The 19500-nt window shown below is 37.8% G+C and overlaps 1 long non-coding RNA gene and 1 pseudogene across 1 annotated transcript; one reads left to right on the plus strand and one right to left on the minus strand.

Moving 5' to 3' along the window:
* Window positions 1–4115: 4115 nt before the first annotated feature.
* Window positions 4116–14638, plus strand: LOC131244091 (amino acid permease 4-like; annotated as a pseudogene).
* A 1688-nt stretch (window positions 14639–16326) lies between these two features.
* LOC131242826 (uncharacterized) lies at window positions 16327–17541 on the minus strand. The gene is made up of 2 exons (XR_009169740.1): window positions 16689–17541; window positions 16327–16562 (listed from the first exon to the last, which is right to left on the minus strand). It is a non-coding gene; the product is annotated as an uncharacterized LOC131242826 (long non-coding RNA).
* Window positions 17542–19500: the final 1959 nt, after the last annotated feature.

Genomic DNA, 19500 nt, shown 5'->3' on the forward strand with positions numbered 1-19500 from the left:
AATATTTTTACCCTAATTATATATAGTTTTTAACTTTTTAATATAATAAAGTGATCCATAAAAATAGATGGACGACATGGATGAAATAAATATATCATGTTGGGGTCCACAAAACACTGACTACCATGCATGGTCGGTAGCAGCAGGAGCAGCTAATCCATCTCCTCGGTCATCTCAAGCAGTGCAATCGAGCACCATTTCTGACTTAGAAATCGGATTGCACTACTCAGTACATTTTTATTGTAATGAGTAAACTATGTTAGGCCCACTATGAATTCATGTTGTTTATCCACACCGTCCATCAGCTTTTTATTAATCTCATTTTAGCAGTTGAGACCAAAATTGAAACTTATACAAAGCTCAAGTGGGCCATGCCACAGGAAACAATGGGAATAATGATTTCCACCGTTGAAACCTTCCTAGGGCCCACAGTGACGTTTCTTTGTCATCCGACTTGTTCATAATATCAAAAGGACATAGATGAAGGGAAAACACAAATATCATCTTGATCCAAAACTTCTGTTGCCCCAATGAATTTTTCAATGGTAGATGTTCAATTCACACTATTTCTTGTAGTGTGGCTTACTTGAGCTTTGTATTTAATTGATTTTTGGTACATTAAAACAAAATTAAATTATAAAATGTATGAAATGAGTGGATAAAATAAATACATCATGGTGGGACCCACATAGTTTACTATGTACACTTATGGTACTAAGTTACGCGGTATGCTACACTTCCAAGTTTTGACTGACTCCAGTCCTGATAAACGTGAGGCAGACAGATGGGCAGGTGTGCCATGTTGTCCATGCATGAGCTGGTGCATTAACGTTAGCAAGTTCTGTGGGTCCCATGAGGTATGTGTTATATCCAAACCATCCATCCATTTGGCGGGCTCATCTTAAGGCTTGCGCCAAAAAATAAGATAGATCTAAAGATCAAGTCGACCACATTACAAAAATCAATGAGGGGTTGAACATTTACCACTAAAACTCTTCGGATCAATATGAAATTTGTTTTTCCTCTTCATTCATGTAGTTATGACCTAATTAATGGATTGGATGGAAAATAAACATTATGGTGGGTCCTACAAATTTTTTAATGGTAAAAATTATATTCTTTTATTTTTAAAAAAATAAAAAGTTGGAGGCAAAAGAGCTACACTAGGCGGGAACATTTTCACACGAAATCGTTCCCAACCCGATCCGAACCATACTCAACCCAATCCAACTTAGTTTCCCTGACCGAGTCAGACTCAGATCGGATCAGGCCAGCAGTTGATCGGATTGAATCGAGTCAGGCGACCCGGACTCGGTCCCAGATCAGATTGAGTTCAGGTCAGGCCATGGAAATTTCGGACCAAGTCAAGTTGGACCCAATCCGATCTGACTCGACTTGATGCCCAGCTCTACTGACACTTCTTGAGCTTCGAGTTTTACGAATGGTTCAAAGAAGATCAAAGTTACATGGCCCCACAATGATGTATTTATTATATCTACACCGTTAGCTCATCTAATTTTAGAGCATTATCCAAAAAATAATCATATCCAAAGATCATCATACCACAAATAGTAGCGAAGATAATGACTTTTACTGTTAAACAATTTGTAGGGCCCACCATAACATTTATTTTCCATCCAATCTGTTCATAAGGTCATAGAGACCTGAATGAAGAGGAAATACAAACTTCATATTGATCCAAAACTTCTGTGACCTCAAAAAGGTTTTTAATGGTAGATATTCAATCGCCCACTGTTTTTTACAGTATGGTCTACTTGATAGTTAGATTTGTCTTATTTTTCATCTCAAGACTTAAGACGAGCTCGACAAATGGATGTACAATTTGAATATAACACATATCTCATGATCAGAACTTGCTGATGTCAATACCTCATTTTCATTGGAATGAAGTGAAAAAATCAAAAACCTAGACCCATATAAAACTTTGGTGGCCATAGAAAGATTTCAACGGTGATCACTAAATTCCCACAGTTTCCTCACATGAGTTTTGGATCTACATTATATTTTTTTACATGTCCTAAAATGATCTCGACGAGCGAAAGGACTGGTTGGATTTCTCACAAACATCTAATGAATCCTTGGGCATGAACTTCTTGCGAAAGGCTTTTGCAGCAATGCGCGTCCGATTGCTCTCTGCCGCCGCCCATCTCTAGCCACGAACAGGCAATTATGTGGGAGGGACCACCGTGATGTATCTGTTACCCACGCCGTCCATCTCATTTCTTGTATCATTTTAAGGTATGAGTAGAAAAAGTAGATCGAACGCTCACGTATGCAACACCATGTGTGCATTTAATGCAACCTGCATTCAATGATTTATGCATTTAATGCAACCCAAGCTTTATCATTAGTGTAGTCCACTTGACTGTTGGATCTGCCTCATTCCTATACACATGCCTTATACACATGCCTTAAAATTATCCGAGAAAAGGGATGGACGGCATAGATAAACAGATACTTAACGATTGGTCCACTTAACCGTTGGATAGTGGATTTAGTGAGTGGACCTCAGATTCCATCTATCTGGACATGGCATTTTCCGTGCCTCCACTTTAATCTAATTCTGACTAAGTGGCACACATGGATCAGATCAAAACCGTCTATTTTGTGCTTCCAATAGCTTTTACTCTATGTTCCAAAAATTACATTGTTTAAACGGTTATATTTGTCACACTAATGTACGAAACCAGCAACATATTTTATTGAGTGAAGAAAGTATCATTTATTAGACGATTAAAATTTTATATTATAAAATAAATTTATTTACCTGTCCATCTATGCTTATTATTCCTTAGGATTTATGGTTCAGACAATCATATACATCTTTAAAACGTGTGGTACTAAATCTATAAGGTACGAAGATGCCATGCCCCAAGATGCAGGTAATCCCTTGTAGACCGTGTTTCAAGAAATTGATAACTGTAACACCACGTTTTACCCGGCGTCGTTGCAACGCACTCCCAAACTTTATTTGCCCAGAGTAAACCATTCTATACGGACACACTATTTCTATCTAAAATACCTGCATTCAATATCTATAGCTACGAATTATAACCGTAGCCATAGGTGCTACATGAATGCAGGGGCATTTCCGTCTGCAAATAGTATGTCCGTATGTCCGTACAGGACGGTTTATTTTAGAAAAGTAAAGTTTGGGAGCACTTTGAAAAGACGCCGGGTAAAAGGTGTTATATACAGTGTCAATTTCTCCCGTGTTTTCGTCGGAGAAAAATACTTTCATACTCTCGTAGTCTATAGTCTATTCATACACCTGTGCTAAAATATTGTACAAGTGGCATAATAATAATTCAATCTAGTCCGTTAAAAATATAATAAATACGTACTATAGCTTAATTACTTAAAATATTACACCAAAAAAAATTCAATTGGAATATTTTTATACCTATGGACGGATAATAAAGAATCCCAGTAACATTTTCATCAATCGGAGATCAATATTGTTAGATCATTCTTATTTTTTAGTTTTATAGGTCCAATTTTCCTCACTTGTATGGTGAATTATATAATTTTGAGCGCATGCGTATGAACTAACGTACTCTGACAGAGTACGAAAGAATTCCAGTTCTGCATACGTACAATTCCAGTTACACGGAGCCCGCGTGACCCAAATGGCAATGTCGCCCACCGCGATGTCCGTGCGACATCCAATCCGTCCATCAGTTTGTCCAATCATTTTAGTTCAACATCAGTATCTCTCGGGTCAACTCCGATGTTAGTTCAACACCATTTAAAGAGTTAGTGACTGTACACGTGGGGTAGCTATACGGCCATGCAAACCGTCGAAATCGCTGACCCAACCGTGGATGAACTGCTCAGTAACTTAATTCCAACCATTCATTTGATAGCCAAAAATTGGATGGTTAGGATTTATTGATCAGTGTAATTTTAGAAATACGCTCAATCCACAACGCGAAACACAATATGAGTGGTCTGGATAGCTGTACATCAATGCCACATGGGAGGATGATGACTCACCACCACTTTAGAAATGATGCTAAACTAACACAGAGTAATCGTATTTTTTCCATTTAAATGGGGCTCTCTACAGGCAGTGGTTTTGCTCATACGAAGGAATGGAGTTGGGAGATGATGGGCGCATCAGGACAGGTAATCTTCCAAAACGCCTTGCATGTAATTCCAAGCCTCTCTCTAACATGCGCCGTGTGTGGTCATGGTCATGTGGTGAGTCCTACCATGCAGCAGGTCCTCATTCGTATCTCAGGGCTGACTTTCTTTGAAGCCCCAGACCTTATGGCCCCATTTAAGCTCGGGAAGCCAATGGCGTATTTTAGATGGAACCACGTTTTTTCAGTTTATATACCGAAAATACCCTTCCTGTTCCTCTCTTATATTACCGTATTTAGGGTATTGTATCCTCATACTATATACGGATGTTCGTATGCGTAGGTCATCTTCGTGTCTTGTACGCTAATGATGTAGGCAGCGGGAAACAGGAAAACGGATTGGCTACTAACCCTGCCACTAGGCAATGGCTAGTGGTCGGTGCTCTGTGGGCCCCACCCTGATGTACGTGTTTCATCCATGCCGTCTGCCCATTCATCCAGATCATTTTATGGTATGAGCCCAAAAATGAGGTTGATCCAAATCTCAAGTGGACCGCACGGTGTTGATTGAACGCCCACCATTAAAAACTTCTTGGGGCCACAAAAGTTTTGGATCAAGCTGATATATATTTTTTCCCTTCATCCAAGTCTGTATGACCTAATCAACAGGTTAGATGTTAAATAACCATTACAGTGGGCCCTAGGAGGTTTTTAATGGTGGACATTCAATCACTACTGTTTTCCCATGGTGTGGTCCACCTGAGATTTAGATCTACCTCATTTTTGGGATCAAGCCCTAAAATTATCTTTCAAAATGGATGGACGGTGTGGATAAAACACATACATCATTGTGGGGTCCACATAGCACCGACCACTAGCCACATGGAAACAGGGCGACAGATTCGGCCAATATATATATATATATATATATATATATATATATATATATATATATATAGATATATATATATATATATATATATATATATATATCCACGCCCTCCATATGTTTTTCCAGCTCAGTTTTGGGCATGGTTTAAAAAAATGAAACGTATCCAAATCTCGGGTGGACAAGACATAAGAAACAGTGATCATTGAAGCTCCCCCATTAAAAATTTCCTAGGATGTACGGTAATATTTATTTCCCATCCAACCAGATCTGGATGAAGGGAAAACACGAATATCAGCTTGATTCAAAGCTTGTGTAGCCCACCAAAAGTTTTTAATTGTCATTCACCATTCTTTCCTTTGGTGTGGTTCACCTCAGATTTGGATCTGCTTCATTTTTAAGCCCTATGCTTAAAATAAGCTGGAAAAACGGATGTACGGTATGGATAAACAACACATACGTCTAGGTGGGCCCCACGGAAAAGATCTGACGGAACTCGGCCAGGTCCTGACCTGACTGAATCCGCGCCTCGGGAAACACGTGCATGTGCCTTGCATGCATTTATTCGCATGCATTGTGTGTGGGGAGCAGTTATTTGATACTCTGGCGGATTATGATACTTGCTACACAGGCTCTCAGAGATTGTATACGTGGCATGCAGTGACTCAGTAACCGATGGAACCCACTGTCATTAAGTTACAGCTCCAAAAATAAATTTGTTGAACGACCGTAGCCTCCGATTGGTGGACACTTGTTCGTTGAAATAGTACCGTTAGATGTTTTCATTTTTAACCGTCCAATTGATATCCACCAGCTTGATTATCTTCTAAGCGCATGTGTATCAGCCATCACATTCTGCCAGAGTATCAAAGCTTTTTCATGCATGCAAGCTTTCTATTTTTAGTAAACATGTTTTATGTGGCACGTGGCGTGACGGAAGTGATTACGTGTCATCGGCCACCAACGTGGCACTTCCGGAACGGGCATGTTACGATATTCATAAAGAGAGGTACGCTAGACTGTGGTGACAGTTCACCACCATGATCAAAATCCATCGTTGGGCTCATTTCCAGCTGTCCACAAGTCAAAAAGATCAGATGATTTTAACAATCTGATTTTGCCCACCGAATTTTGGCTGCTGATTGACCTTCCACTTGATAGCCACTTGATGGATGGTTAGGATCGTTGTTCTAAGGGTATAGATTTTTGAAGTATCATCCATCCAAATAGATTTCTCTGTTCCTCGGCTTGTCGGCAAATGGTGGTGAACTATCATAGTATCGTTGCAAAAGAATGAAGAGATCAGATAGTGCTGGAATGTATGGTCATGCTCCCTTCGGTTTTAGCCGTTCATCCATCTAAAAATGATTGGATTGCTGGGACTGCCTGACTGGGAGCGACTTTCGGAATGCTTAAATCGAACGGATTCAGATCCCGTACACATGGCGCACGTGTATGGTAATTGACTGCGTGAGTCAAGGACATTTGAAGTAGAATATGCACGTGAAACGCACGTGATAGAAAGGGATAAAGATACGGAATATGGTTAGCACCAACGGTCCATATTAAGAGCATTTGCATCGCTCACCTGTTGAATGGACCTTGTTTTTTTCATAGTGGCCCACCAACGAATGGGTGGCCCTGATCTCTCATACATTTTCCATCCATTATTAATAAACAGCCATGAATGCCTCCTAAGTCAGACCTATTGTGCCATGGGGAATTATGAATAATAAGCATAGGAATTTTCAAGAAATGGTTTAAATACTTGAAAGGGGTTCTTAAGGGCCTGTTTGGTAGATGCCAAAAAATGTGTTCATCTCATTTTAGTTGTTCATAAGTGTCTTTTGGAGATCATGATTGTTGGATATCAATATTATTTTAATGCTTACTAATAGAAATAATATTTTTAATACATAATTATGATTAACTAAAATGAGATTAATACATTTTTAGGTGTCTACTAAACAGACCCTAAATCTATCATATGATGCATTGTAAATTCATAATATTTTTTTTTCATGCATAGCGTTGATTTATTATACCATTCAGATTTAGGTGGTCTAAATGCTTAAATGTCTTATCCTCAAATGCTTTAAAATCTTTACTATGTATGATAACTTTTTTATTCCAATTAGTTATTGAGAGATTTTAAATTGGACAAGAATACTTGATGTGTCTAACCCTTTAATTGAAGGAGTTTCTCTCCTATATTCTTTTTTTTTTTTTTTATGAGATGAGCCCCTGTCCTTTTCCTCTTTGCATGTAGCCCACCTATGGGGTAAATCCTTCCTAAGCTTATCCAATAAAAAATGTGGGGTCCATGTTTATATAGCATCTATACTATTCGTAAGATGCATCTGCACATGTTAGGATGTATATAAAACAAAGAAAAAGAAGTAGATTTAAAGCTCAAATGTGCCACAACACCAAAAGAAGTTGAGGATGGGATGCCCACCAGCTCTCTCTGGTTGCTTACAACTACACGCTCTCTCTCTCCACCCATCCACCCACTCACCACTCACATCCTTGGTCTATGTGTTGCACATGCCGTACCCCTAGCATGATTAATTTGAATGAAGCACCAAATCTTTGTTTAGACCACTACATGGTACACAAAATAAAATTAATTAGTTCATTATTATCACTAATTTTACTCAATGTTTCAATTGTCGACGATATCAGCCGATATATCCCACGATATATATTGTATCCCATTTATGCGATACAAAACGCATAGGTAGTACTAATAGATACCACATATTCGATTTGGTGAGCATTTTTAAATTTCGATCACTTTTTTGTAGAAATTATATTAAATCAGTATCAAATGATTATAAATCCATTAGTTTAATTTTCATGTTTTGTATGAAAAATCATGAAGTTGGAGCTTTGATTATAGATGCATTGGTTCGTCATGTTCTCCATGTATTTTTTCAAAATTTTCCTTCAATAAGCTGTCAATCAAGACTGATTTCAAAGTATTTAGGAGTATTTTATAAAATGATCATTACATATATTCTAATTTTGAATTTTGTGTATCGATGGTCCAATTTGAAAATATTTTTTTTAAAAAAATAAAATTTCTTCAATTTCTCCCAAATTGCTCGCAATGTTGCACTCCAAACATGAAATCAAGCATGTTTGAAGGTTGATATACTAATTTGTTAAGTCATTGTCGATTTTTGAAAATTAAAAATTATTAAAATATTATTTTTTTTTTGGAATTTTCCTTCAACCAACTATTAATTGATAATAATTTTGAAGTGTTTAGAAGTGTTTAATAAGATAATCATCACATACACTCTAAATATTATGCATTCAATTTGAATATAGTTGTATTAGTTTTGTCAAACAGCACATGGCTTAAGACCCTATGCTAAGGAAACCTATTACGTACACTTCTTTTTTAAGATGTTAAAATTTAAAAGTGCGTATTAAGGTCTTTTTTAACAATCCTTGTAATTTAATTGTAAAATTCAACCATTTTCCCAATGTCTCCTCATGTTTTTCAAAAAGTGTGATAATTTATTAAATAAAAATGAAATATTTTGTGTGATAACCGATACGTATCTATATCCCAAGGATGCGATATGTAACGCGATACCAATATTTCAAACACTGATCTTACATTTTCAAATTAAATAAAATGTGTATTCAATTATTTTTTATCACTTGTAACATTTACAAGTTTACGAAAGGGCTTTGCAATTCACATTAGTGGAAATCTCTAATGAAATTGTGTGGCCATGAGAAATATGCAGATGTTCTTAGATCGCTAGAACGAAAGGGTGCTTTCACCATGCTTTTTTCTTTTAGACACACATATTGTTATATTTTTAAAATGTTTTTAAAATAAATATGTTTTAAATTTGAAATTCTCCATTTGTTTCTCTTTTGAAAAGTGTTTTGTCTTTTAGTGTAGCTTTGTCTCACATCGAAAATGACCAAAGAAAATTTCAAGTATATAAGAGATGTGGTTTTTGTAAGGCTTGAGCCGCCAAAGAGGAATGAATGTTTGGATTGGACCATCTCTTTACAACGCGCACGTGCCGAGGTGGGTCGGGCCATGGACGTGTGTGTGTGTATGTGCGCGCGTGCCAATCCAAGTCTAGGCCTAGGTCTATGTGCGGACTAAGTGTACACCTGCGCTAACAGTTTTGCACTGAGAAAAAATTCAAGGATTTTTAGAAATCTAAACAGTGAAAATCCAGGATGTTACAACTTAACCCATTTGAAATAGTGCTTTAAGCACCTAATCATGGTCTTTAAATAGACTGCATCTCAGTCTGATTTTCCATTCAAAACAAACATATTTCTCTATCTGATCTTTCAAAACGGTCTTTAGTTTTTTGTTCTTTCTGCAACTGAGTTCATTGTTGAGTCAACTCACTTTGGTTTTTAGTTTTGTACGTTGGTTCAAGTCTGTGTACGATGAGTGCACCATTGGGACCGGGTCATAATTGTTGTATCCTAAAGGCCAATTGCCCGTGATTCCTGTTGCACTTGGGATGCAGTCCAAAGATGGCGAAATTGGTTTCAAGTCGAGTGACTCAGTCATGCCTCAACTCAAAACTATAAGTCATTTTTTCTTTACTTAATTTTTATTATTTATTTTCTATTTTCAAATTTTCTTTATTATTTCTAGCACATATTTTCCAACACATACAGCACATGAGCTCTTGAACCCAAGACCTTAGTGTTTAAACGCACTCTATCTACCATTGAGCCATGAGTTGAGACCTTCCATTGCTTGTTATTGCAAATTACATATTTATAATTTCTGTAAAATAATAAAGAAATCGAAAAATTAAGGCCAGGCTAAAGCACGTGTGATCACGTTATCCTTAAAGTGTTAATCGCCCATTCTCAAAGTAATTGAGAATGTTGATAGGTTGCAGGCAAATCACTTCTAAGATACAATGAGCCTATATGTGGTTCTGCGTTCAGCAAACACAAAGAACCACAAATGGAACTCTATATATACAATTTTATCTAGCACATAAATAAAAGAAAATCCCTGATCAGAAAGAAGATTAAAAAATTGTAGTTGGTTTAGACCACTGCTTTGGTCTGTTTCTTGAGGACTGTTGGCTAGGGTTCGTGTGAACCTTGCTGACTTGATCAGAGTACACTGTTGCTCTTCTTGTTGGGCCGTATGTGAGAGTGGTTTGAGTTGTTGGTGATGGTCCAATGAACCACCCAAGCACTGCTTATATAGGCCAAGGTTGCTGACCATTTTGATCCAAGGTCATAAGTCAGTATGACTGTTTTATGGCTGTTGTGAGAAACTAGTCGTTATTACCAGTTTGTAACCGTTATTCATATGGGACAACCAGTTGCTGCATGCTACCGTTTAGACTCAATGGCTAGCCATTTTATGGCCGTTGGGCTAGCCACATGCAACAGTTTCTGCATGGTCTGGTTTAATGTTGCATGTGCAGTTAAACCTCTCTCAATCGGCTAGTTTCAACCTTTATAAAAGACACACAGGTCTCATTCAGATCATTTGCCCACTCCAACCACCTAACCCATATTCTCTGTCGCACCGTGATTCGCACTCGTCTTGTGTAAGGTCTGAAGGGAGTGACCCATCTGCGAAGTGCAAAGTGCACCACTAGGGCCTCTATAGCCACATTACCTCACTTGCCCATGCCCTCGGACCGAACCCGAGACTGTTCCCGTGCACGGGTGTTCTAGTGCGAACGCTGGAACATGCTAGTCCTGGTACTCTACAGATCAACCAAGAAAATAATAACGTACTCCACACCCCATATATAAACACAGTTTTTTCTTCTCTCCTTTTTTATATGAGATTATTCACAAAACACCATTAAAAAAAGAAAAAAAAACTAAGTTTTTCAAATTTTATATATATATATATATATAAAAGATTTTTTAACCACATTTTTCACAACACTGCTTAATCACATCGGGTACTAAAAACATTGAAAATTATAATTAAATGGGAGAAATGCCATCCAAACAACATGCCAAAAATGGGATTAAGGCTTAATCCAGATTTTGTGGTATTCCAACCCAAACCTCCTTTAGTTGGGCTCCTATTAAATAAATTATTGTAATAGGAGGAAGGGTTTAGTACAAAAACTTTGTATATTAAGCTTAGTAGAGTGTTTATGTGCATTTAAGTGCGTCTAAATATAGTTCGTAAGTGAGTATAAGTTTGCTTACATGCAATTATGTACTTTGATCCCACTTAGACTGCACTTAGATGCACTTACATGCATTTAAATACACTTGGATCCATGTTGTACATTAAGCATAAAGTATAAGGCTTTGTATTGGATCCAGAGTCTTGTAATATACTCTGAAGTCTAGATTTAGACCTCAAATAGTATAACATAACAACCATTATAGAGCTGAATTGCTGTTTTATGATTGTTACTTCTATTCTTACCTTCTTGTTCAGGGACCGTGTGGACGGCAACTGCACACGCGGTTACAGCCATTGTAGGGTCAGGAGTTTTGGCATTGCCATGGAGTGTTGCTCAATTGGGTTGGCTTTTCGGCCCCCTTGCTCTTGTGGCCTTTGCATATATTACCTATTACACTGCCGTTCTTCTCTCAGACTGTTACAGAACTCCAGACCCAATCAAGGGGAGGCGAAACTATACATACATGGATGCCGTAAGAGCATGTCTAGGTACCCCATCTGACCTTGTTTTTAGCCCAATGAGAATTCTGGCATGTTCGTCAACATGCCCACATACATATGTAAGTGCAAGCATGTGTGTGTGGGATGCATTTTTTTATACAAAGGGGACACACGTGAACGTTGTTCGCTAGATACACTTACTAGTGTGGGTTTATGTCATATAATTGTATTTGTATCAGACACTTGGGGTTTCATAAATATTTCTCTCAGGTGCTCGAGATGTGTTAGTGTGTGGCATTGTTCAATATGCAATACTTTGGGGAGCGATGATCGGATACACGATTACGGCTGCGACAAGTATGATGTGAGTTGTTTTTCTTGTCACAACTTAATACATTACACTGAATGACATGTACAATCTTTTGTGAAGTTCACCTAGTAGTCTAAACAACAATACAAATTGGGTCCACTTGTAATCTAAAACATTGATCTAATTTGTTCTATCCATCACGGCCCATATCCTTCTCTTACGTATCAGATGACCGTATCAGCCTAATGAAGGTGGACAACAATGGCCAGTGTTTAGTATCCCAATCAGGTGGCTTAGAGAATCCAATTGGAAAGATTTTTAGATATCTCCATCCACCATAGAGACCATCATATGAATGATTTGGGTCACCAAAATGTAGGCACCAAATGTTTTAGGCCGGTTGATCAAATACTTTATATTTTCTCTATTTATATTTTTCAACAATACAAACTCATTTTTTTGTAGCTAAATTGCACTATATAATCCCTTCTTGAAATAATTGTGTTTGATCTCAATGAAAAAAAAAAACAGGTCAGTGAAGCTTTCACACTGTTATCATGAAAAGGGGCACAATGCAAGGTGTGGAGCTTCAGGAAATCTATTTATGATCATCTTTGGAACAATGGAAATTGGATTATCACAATTCCCAAACTTGGAGAAAATAACATTACTTTCGGTGGTCGCCGCTGCAATGTCATTTGCGTACTCCTTCATCAGCTTGTATTTGTCCATAGTAAAATTAGCTTCACGCCGTGAGATTGGAGGGAGTTTAACCGGTGTTAAGATTGGGATGATGGGCATCTCTACATGAGACAAGATTTGGCATGTCTTCCAGGCCCTTGGGAACATCGCATTCGCCTACACATATTCTATGCTCCTTATAGAAATTCAGGTATATATAAAAATATATAGAGAAATGATCTAGTTCTACCAAAGTGTTGTAAATTATAATGCTCTTATTTGCTTCTGCACACTTGCAAGTCATTGATCTGGTCTGTCCATCAGGTCCAGAGGAGATTTCATGGGCTACAATGTAAAATTAACAACAATCAGAGAATTTTTTAATCATCCCATTAGTAGCTTATAGAATGGATGGTCAAGATTACTTATGAAAAATAGGGCTAGTCAACAATTTGATCCATGGATTTGTTGGGTCCCATTATTGAATTCTCTATCTTCTAATCAGAAAAATGATTTTAATCAGGAATAATTTATGGATGTATCAGATCATTTATCAGTAAGATTTCACATTTTAACCCATGAAAGGTATGCTGGACATAGCAAATGAGGCAGAATCATTAATGGTAGTGCTTGAAGAGCTCCAGATAATTTCTCATACAAATAAACATAAAAATTGAGTATTTTTCTATTATTCTGTAAATGATTTAGACAATCTAGTATTACTGTTTATTAAGGACACTCTGAAATCGCCTCCCCCGGAAAATAAAACAATGAAGAAAGCAACCTGGTATGGCATCGGTGCAACGGCTTTATTCTACATATCATTGGGTTGTGCTGGATATGCAGCTTTTGGCAATGAAGCTCCAGGGAACATTCTCACTGGATTCTATGGACCCTTTTGGCTTGTTGATATCGCCCACCTTGCCGTCATTATACATCTAGTTGGAGCTTACCAGGTATGATGAATTAGAGGAATTTGGCACTTGTGAAACATCTCTAATGTACAAGTTTCACATATGTATAATGGTCAGGACAGTGGATTTTGTGGGGCTTTACTATGTAGTCTGATCAGTCTGCCTGAAATATTATGATTAACCTGAAAGATTAATGGTCTACATTTAATGTGAAAAACCCACAATGGGGTGATTGAATGGTCTATCCAGGTGGCCCACCAGATTAAGAGACCTGATCACTAGATAAGAACTGCACATAACTTCCATGACACCAACCAAGTTATTCTATATGTGAACATTGTTAGTTGGGACTATCAGACCTTAAGCTTGATCTGAGAATTTCTCTAACATGGTCCAGGTATATGCTCAACCTATCTTTGCCATGCATGAGAAATGGCTGTCTTCGAAATGGCCCAACTCCAGCTTCTTTAACAATGTTTACACAGTGAGATCGCCATTTAACAAAGCACATGCTTTCCGATTCACACTTTGCAAGCTTCTCCTACGGACGGCTTTCGTTGTCTTCACGAACGTGGTGGCCATGATGCTACCATTCTTCAATGCGATCGTGGGCTTGCTCGGCGCAATTGCCTTCTGGCCATTGACCATATATTTCCCTTTGAGTATGTATATAGCCCAAGCAAAGATCAAGAGAGGGAGTTATAGATGGTTTGTCTTACAGAGCTTGAGCATGGTTTCATTGCTCGTATCGCTTGTTGCTGCCACAGGTTCTGTTGCAGACATTGTCAAGCGCCTCAAGCATGCGAAACTTTTTCATATCACATTCTAGTTGTTTTTTGGATTGCATTCGAAATGTTACAATGATGTTTTTTTTTTTTTTTAAATTTATAATCTAAGGCATTAGTAGTCTAAAATATATTTTGTTATATGATAGTAGCAGTGTAAACAATCTATTAAACGCATTGTGATCTGAGCTGTTCATCAAGTAGTGCCACATTGCTAACATGCCATATAACAAAAGATCATGGTGGCACAGCAATCAATTGAGCCTGATATCCATGGCTCCTCACTGATTCCGGACTCATAAGAACCGTGCTAAATGGGCAAGTAGGCCAAATTGGACACTTATATTTTTTACTGAAAACCATGAAGTCTAGTCGAAATCATGACCATCAATAAATAGTAAGTTTACTATTCATAGTAAGTTACGATTTTAGGAAGTTTGAGTTGGAGTTTGATTTGAAATTTCTTTTAGGTTTCATATCATTATTTAAAGGATTGTAAACTCATTTTTATTATCAATCAATTTATTTTTGGAATTATTAGAAATTATTTTATATCTTCTTCCGTCATGGATTCGAGGAATCTCTGTGAGGAGTCCAGAGAAACTCCGTGAATTCATAGTAGTTATCATTAAGGAAGACGGTGCTCGACCTGGTCACGTCCATCCCTGCATCAGTTTGGGCTAGAATCTGGCCATTTAATTCGGGGTTGAGTTGGAAGTCTACCTGATCCGATCATATATGTTATCTAATGAGGTGGGCCAGATTATCCAACTTTCCCCAACATCAAAGCATAGATTATTTTACATATGCATGCGTTCGAGAGAGATTTTCTAATTCCTACATCTGTGGATTGTAGTTTAGTAATTCAAGCCGTTGATATGAACTTTGGATAATTAAGGGATGGACCTCAAATGTTCCAAATTGGATGGTAGAAACGCTTCAAATTCCTTCCACATTGCACATGGGCCGTTGCCATCTTTCTGTTGCCCAGCCATCATATCAACGGTAATAATAGGCAGAAAATCCAATGCGATGATTCCTTTATCGTGTCCTTCGTTTTTCTCACTGCCTGCCTACACGGTAATGCCAATTGCCCTCGTCCGAGTGTACTTTCTCACCTCACATGTGGGATGAAGAAAATCACATGTAAGATCCGAGCCACTTGTAAGAAGATCCGACCAATCTATCCTCAAATCTAAAAAAGTAGGTCCTGTATGATCATCAGGTGGGTCCACATATATACAAAAAAGTAAATAAACGGCTACGATAAGTTGATCGATAGTTCAAATTCCGGTTAGATGGCTCTCCCATTTGATGATCATATTGAAATTACATCGTGATCCACCACAAGAAAACTGGCCTTTACTGTAAAGGCAGCCCAAGCTTTACCGGGGCTGCCTTTACCGGCAGTCAGGCAAGCACTGGTAAAGCCTACGTCGGTAAAGGTTTTACCGGCAGTCAGCTTCATTTACCGGCGGTTGTGCTGGCCGCTGCTTTATGTGAGATTTATACACCTTTACCAGCGGTCAGGGTGGCGCCGCTAAAGCCTGTGTCGGTAAAGGTTTTTTTTTTTTTTTTGCACATGCACACACACTCACGCTAGTGGAATTTCACCACCTATGGGTACTCAAACCCTTGACCAGGTGTTGAAACTCCTGAGAGTCTACCACCGGAGCAAGAGCAAGGACCCGTGTCAGTAAAGGTTTAACCGGCAGTCAGCTTCCTTTACCAGCGGTTGTTTGTGTACAGTACATTGTGGTACTCAAATTTTTGGACCCACCCATGCATTTTAGACTTGTGTATGCATTTGTTAGAAAGTACAACCACGGGGCACGACGTTGACACAACCAAAGCCGCATATCCAAGATAATGGACACATTTGGATAGTGTGGCATGAAAATCACATAAGAGCTGGTGATCTGGACATAGATTGTTGACAGTTTTCATCTTAACCATTCATTTGATGCCACTGAGTGAAAGGTTAGCATTAGGCATGCCACCTTATGTGCTTATGTGGCACGCATGTGCAAGCCAAAAAAATTGGCTGTTGCATTGGTAGGATGGGCTATGGCTTACAAAGCGACTTATAAGCAAGTAGATGGAGGCTTCTTTGTTTGATGTTGTAGCCATTTCCCTTCTCTTCTTTACTACTGCAGCGAATAATATTTACAATAATAAATTAAATAGTTTCAAATACAAAAAATAAAATAAAATAAAATAAAAATACATCAATCTAGCTCTCATTCATCCATGCCTAAAACCTACAAAACAAAATAGCAAAAAGAAATTAATTGGTATCAGAATTAGAGATTGGAATTCAACTCAATATTGCATCAAAATACATATTAAAGCTACAAGTTCAGTACAAATGAGTCAGATGAACATACACATTAAGAAGTTTATAGCTTTTTTGGGATGGCAGTATATCGGACAACCTGTTGTTTCCAAGAAACCTGAAAATCGCGATGATGAAATACATACATCAAAGAGAATTATGCAAAGAAAATTAGATTCAGGAAAGGAGGTTTGATTCTTACAAGTAAACAAGTGAACTTACCATGCCACGGCTTTGTAGGTGGAGATGCTATTGATTAGAAAGCCTGCAAAAAGAGTGGAAATCTCATTTCTTAGTTTTAGAGAGTAAAAGGAAATGGCCCTTTTCTGGGGAAAGCAGTAGAAAGGAAAACACATTTCCTCAGTTCTCTTTACTTTTGCAAATGTGGGGAACTGTCACATCAGAGGAATCAGTTTTATTTCCTCTGTTCAATCCCTTTTTCCACCAATCCAAACAGGCCCTTAGACTGAAAACGAAAGAAGCTACAATTTAGTCATTTCCACCTTAATGAAACTACCTATTGCAAGTCAATTCAATATTGCATCCAAACACAGCCTATATGAGCAGGAAAAATAAAAAGGCCCATCAAAAGCAACGTCTCTAGAGCTTCATAAAAATCAAATTGATAGAATCAATGAATGAGGAATATAAGAACAGAGATAACTGATCCAAATCATTGTTTCCAGAACCTCTGAGAGAAGCTGCACTACTGCATAGCCTTTACTCCATTCCAGAGGGTCTACAACTCCACTTCACTCGTACAAATTTGCTAAGCCAAGCCCACTTTCATGGCTCGTCAATAGAAATCTCCAGCAAACCTACCAATCTTGCACCTACCATGCTACTCCCATCAAATCAGTTTTAGCCAATCATATGCTGCCCCTTCTAACCTTTCATAATTTATCTCCCATTGCTCTGCTTGGGTACAGAATTCTCTTCAAGGCATGCCAAAATAGTCACCCTTTTTTCAGAGACCTTGCCAGCAATGCCCCTAATCAATGTCTAAGGTTCTCATGATTACAATAAAGATTTTTCCATTCCACTCCTTCCATACAGGACTGGAGTCAATAATTCGATGAAATATAGGGTCTGAAATTCTTTATACATCCAGCATTCCTCATGTCTGACGTGAGTCAAATTAACAATGAATAAACACTGACGTGGAACATGAATATCTTTTGTGTGGAACTCTAAGATGACCTCTAGCTGCAACAAATTCTTACCGATTAAAATATCCATGCATTTCAATCTTTAAAGTGAGTGAATAAATGCAGTTCAAGCATTTGATATAACTTATCAAAATCTTCAACCTTTAGATATTAGAATATAGAAAAGAATAAGAACATATTTATAAGATAAAGCCACAATATACCTATTTACTGGTCAGTATATTCACCTTGTGGGCATGAAGTACATCTCCCTTGGTAGATTGAAACTCAAGAAGAGCTTTCCCCATCAGCCCTGTCTAAATTCAAAGCTAAATTAGCAATATAAAAGGCAAGAAATTCAACTTAAAAGAAAGAACACTCTAATCATAGAAATGAACTAAATCCACATCGAGAACCTCAGCATTTGTGCATTTCAGATTAAGAATTGTGGAGCCTCTCTTCTGAGCTGTATCCAAGTTCCTTGATGAGCCTGAACATATGGATGCTGATATTTCAGCTTCCTGATCAGTTGAAAAATGCAAATAAGATATCAGAACACCTGAAAAATAAACTCAAGATGTACTCATGAACAATAGCAGTAACTTTACATGTGAAGAATGAGCTAACATTTACACAAGGATGTCATCGAATCTAGAGTATTGTGAGATGCATTTTCCTCTCTTCATTTCAAGGTCCTTAAATAATCATTTGGATGTTGTGGATGGCATTGGGTGGGAGATTCTCAGAAGAATAATGGGTTGTAATTGATTGGTTACCAAGCATGCATAGTTTGTGTCCATATTCCCGTGATGCATCAGGATTGGAAGTGGCCTAGATTGAGTAAATGCGATGAAAATATCATCTTGGTTCTAAAATTATCAAAGAAACACAGCCTAACAATATGATAGCACACTTCATAAACTTACCACATCTACACAAATCATGTGGATGCACACTTCCTACAAATAATAGCTTATGAACAGTATTATGACAAGGAGGAAAACTTGTATCATGGAAATGAACATACCATTGCTCTTAATGAAGCCTCATCCATAGGCCTACCACTCTTGCATGTATGGGTCAATATAAACATATTTGCCTGGCTTGGATCCTAGCCACTGGCCTTTTTCTTCCTCTATCATTACGTAAACAAGTTATATATGAGAAATAGACCAACATGGTTGATCGAGTGATTAAAAAAATTTACCTCTTCCTCACGTATCCGTGCAAAGCTCTTTGAGCCTACAGCGTGGCTGATTAATTATTTTTTTCAATTCTCTATATTTGTCTTCGTACAAGCCTATATGTAACACACCGACAGAGTAAATTATAAGATATCAACGAAAGATTGTTGTGTGATTCTAAAACATAAAGCAATCAATATTTACCCATCACATATCTTCCCCTCTTCAGAGTTCTCAAACTGAATGAGGGCCTTCCACTGATCCTCTTTGACCCACTCATAAAGGTCCGCAAGCCGCTCCTCGTCAGTCTCATGAGGAGAGTAGTGGAGTTTTTTCAGATCACATTTCCAATCCTTCCATTTTTTACCAATTGATTGTAACACCCAACTCTTTTTGCAATTGTGTCAAACTCAAACTTAGACTGCAACACATGTTAAAATAGACAATCACATAATGAACAAAAAATGAAAAAAATGAAAAACGAAAAAAAAAAAAAAAACATTGTCATCATTACTATGACAAGTCCCGATAT

This window comes from Magnolia sinica, chromosome 4, assembly GCF_029962835.1.
Source record: "Magnolia sinica isolate HGM2019 chromosome 4, MsV1, whole genome shotgun sequence".
Taxonomy (NCBI): Eukaryota; Viridiplantae; Streptophyta; class Magnoliopsida; order Magnoliales; family Magnoliaceae; genus Magnolia; species Magnolia sinica.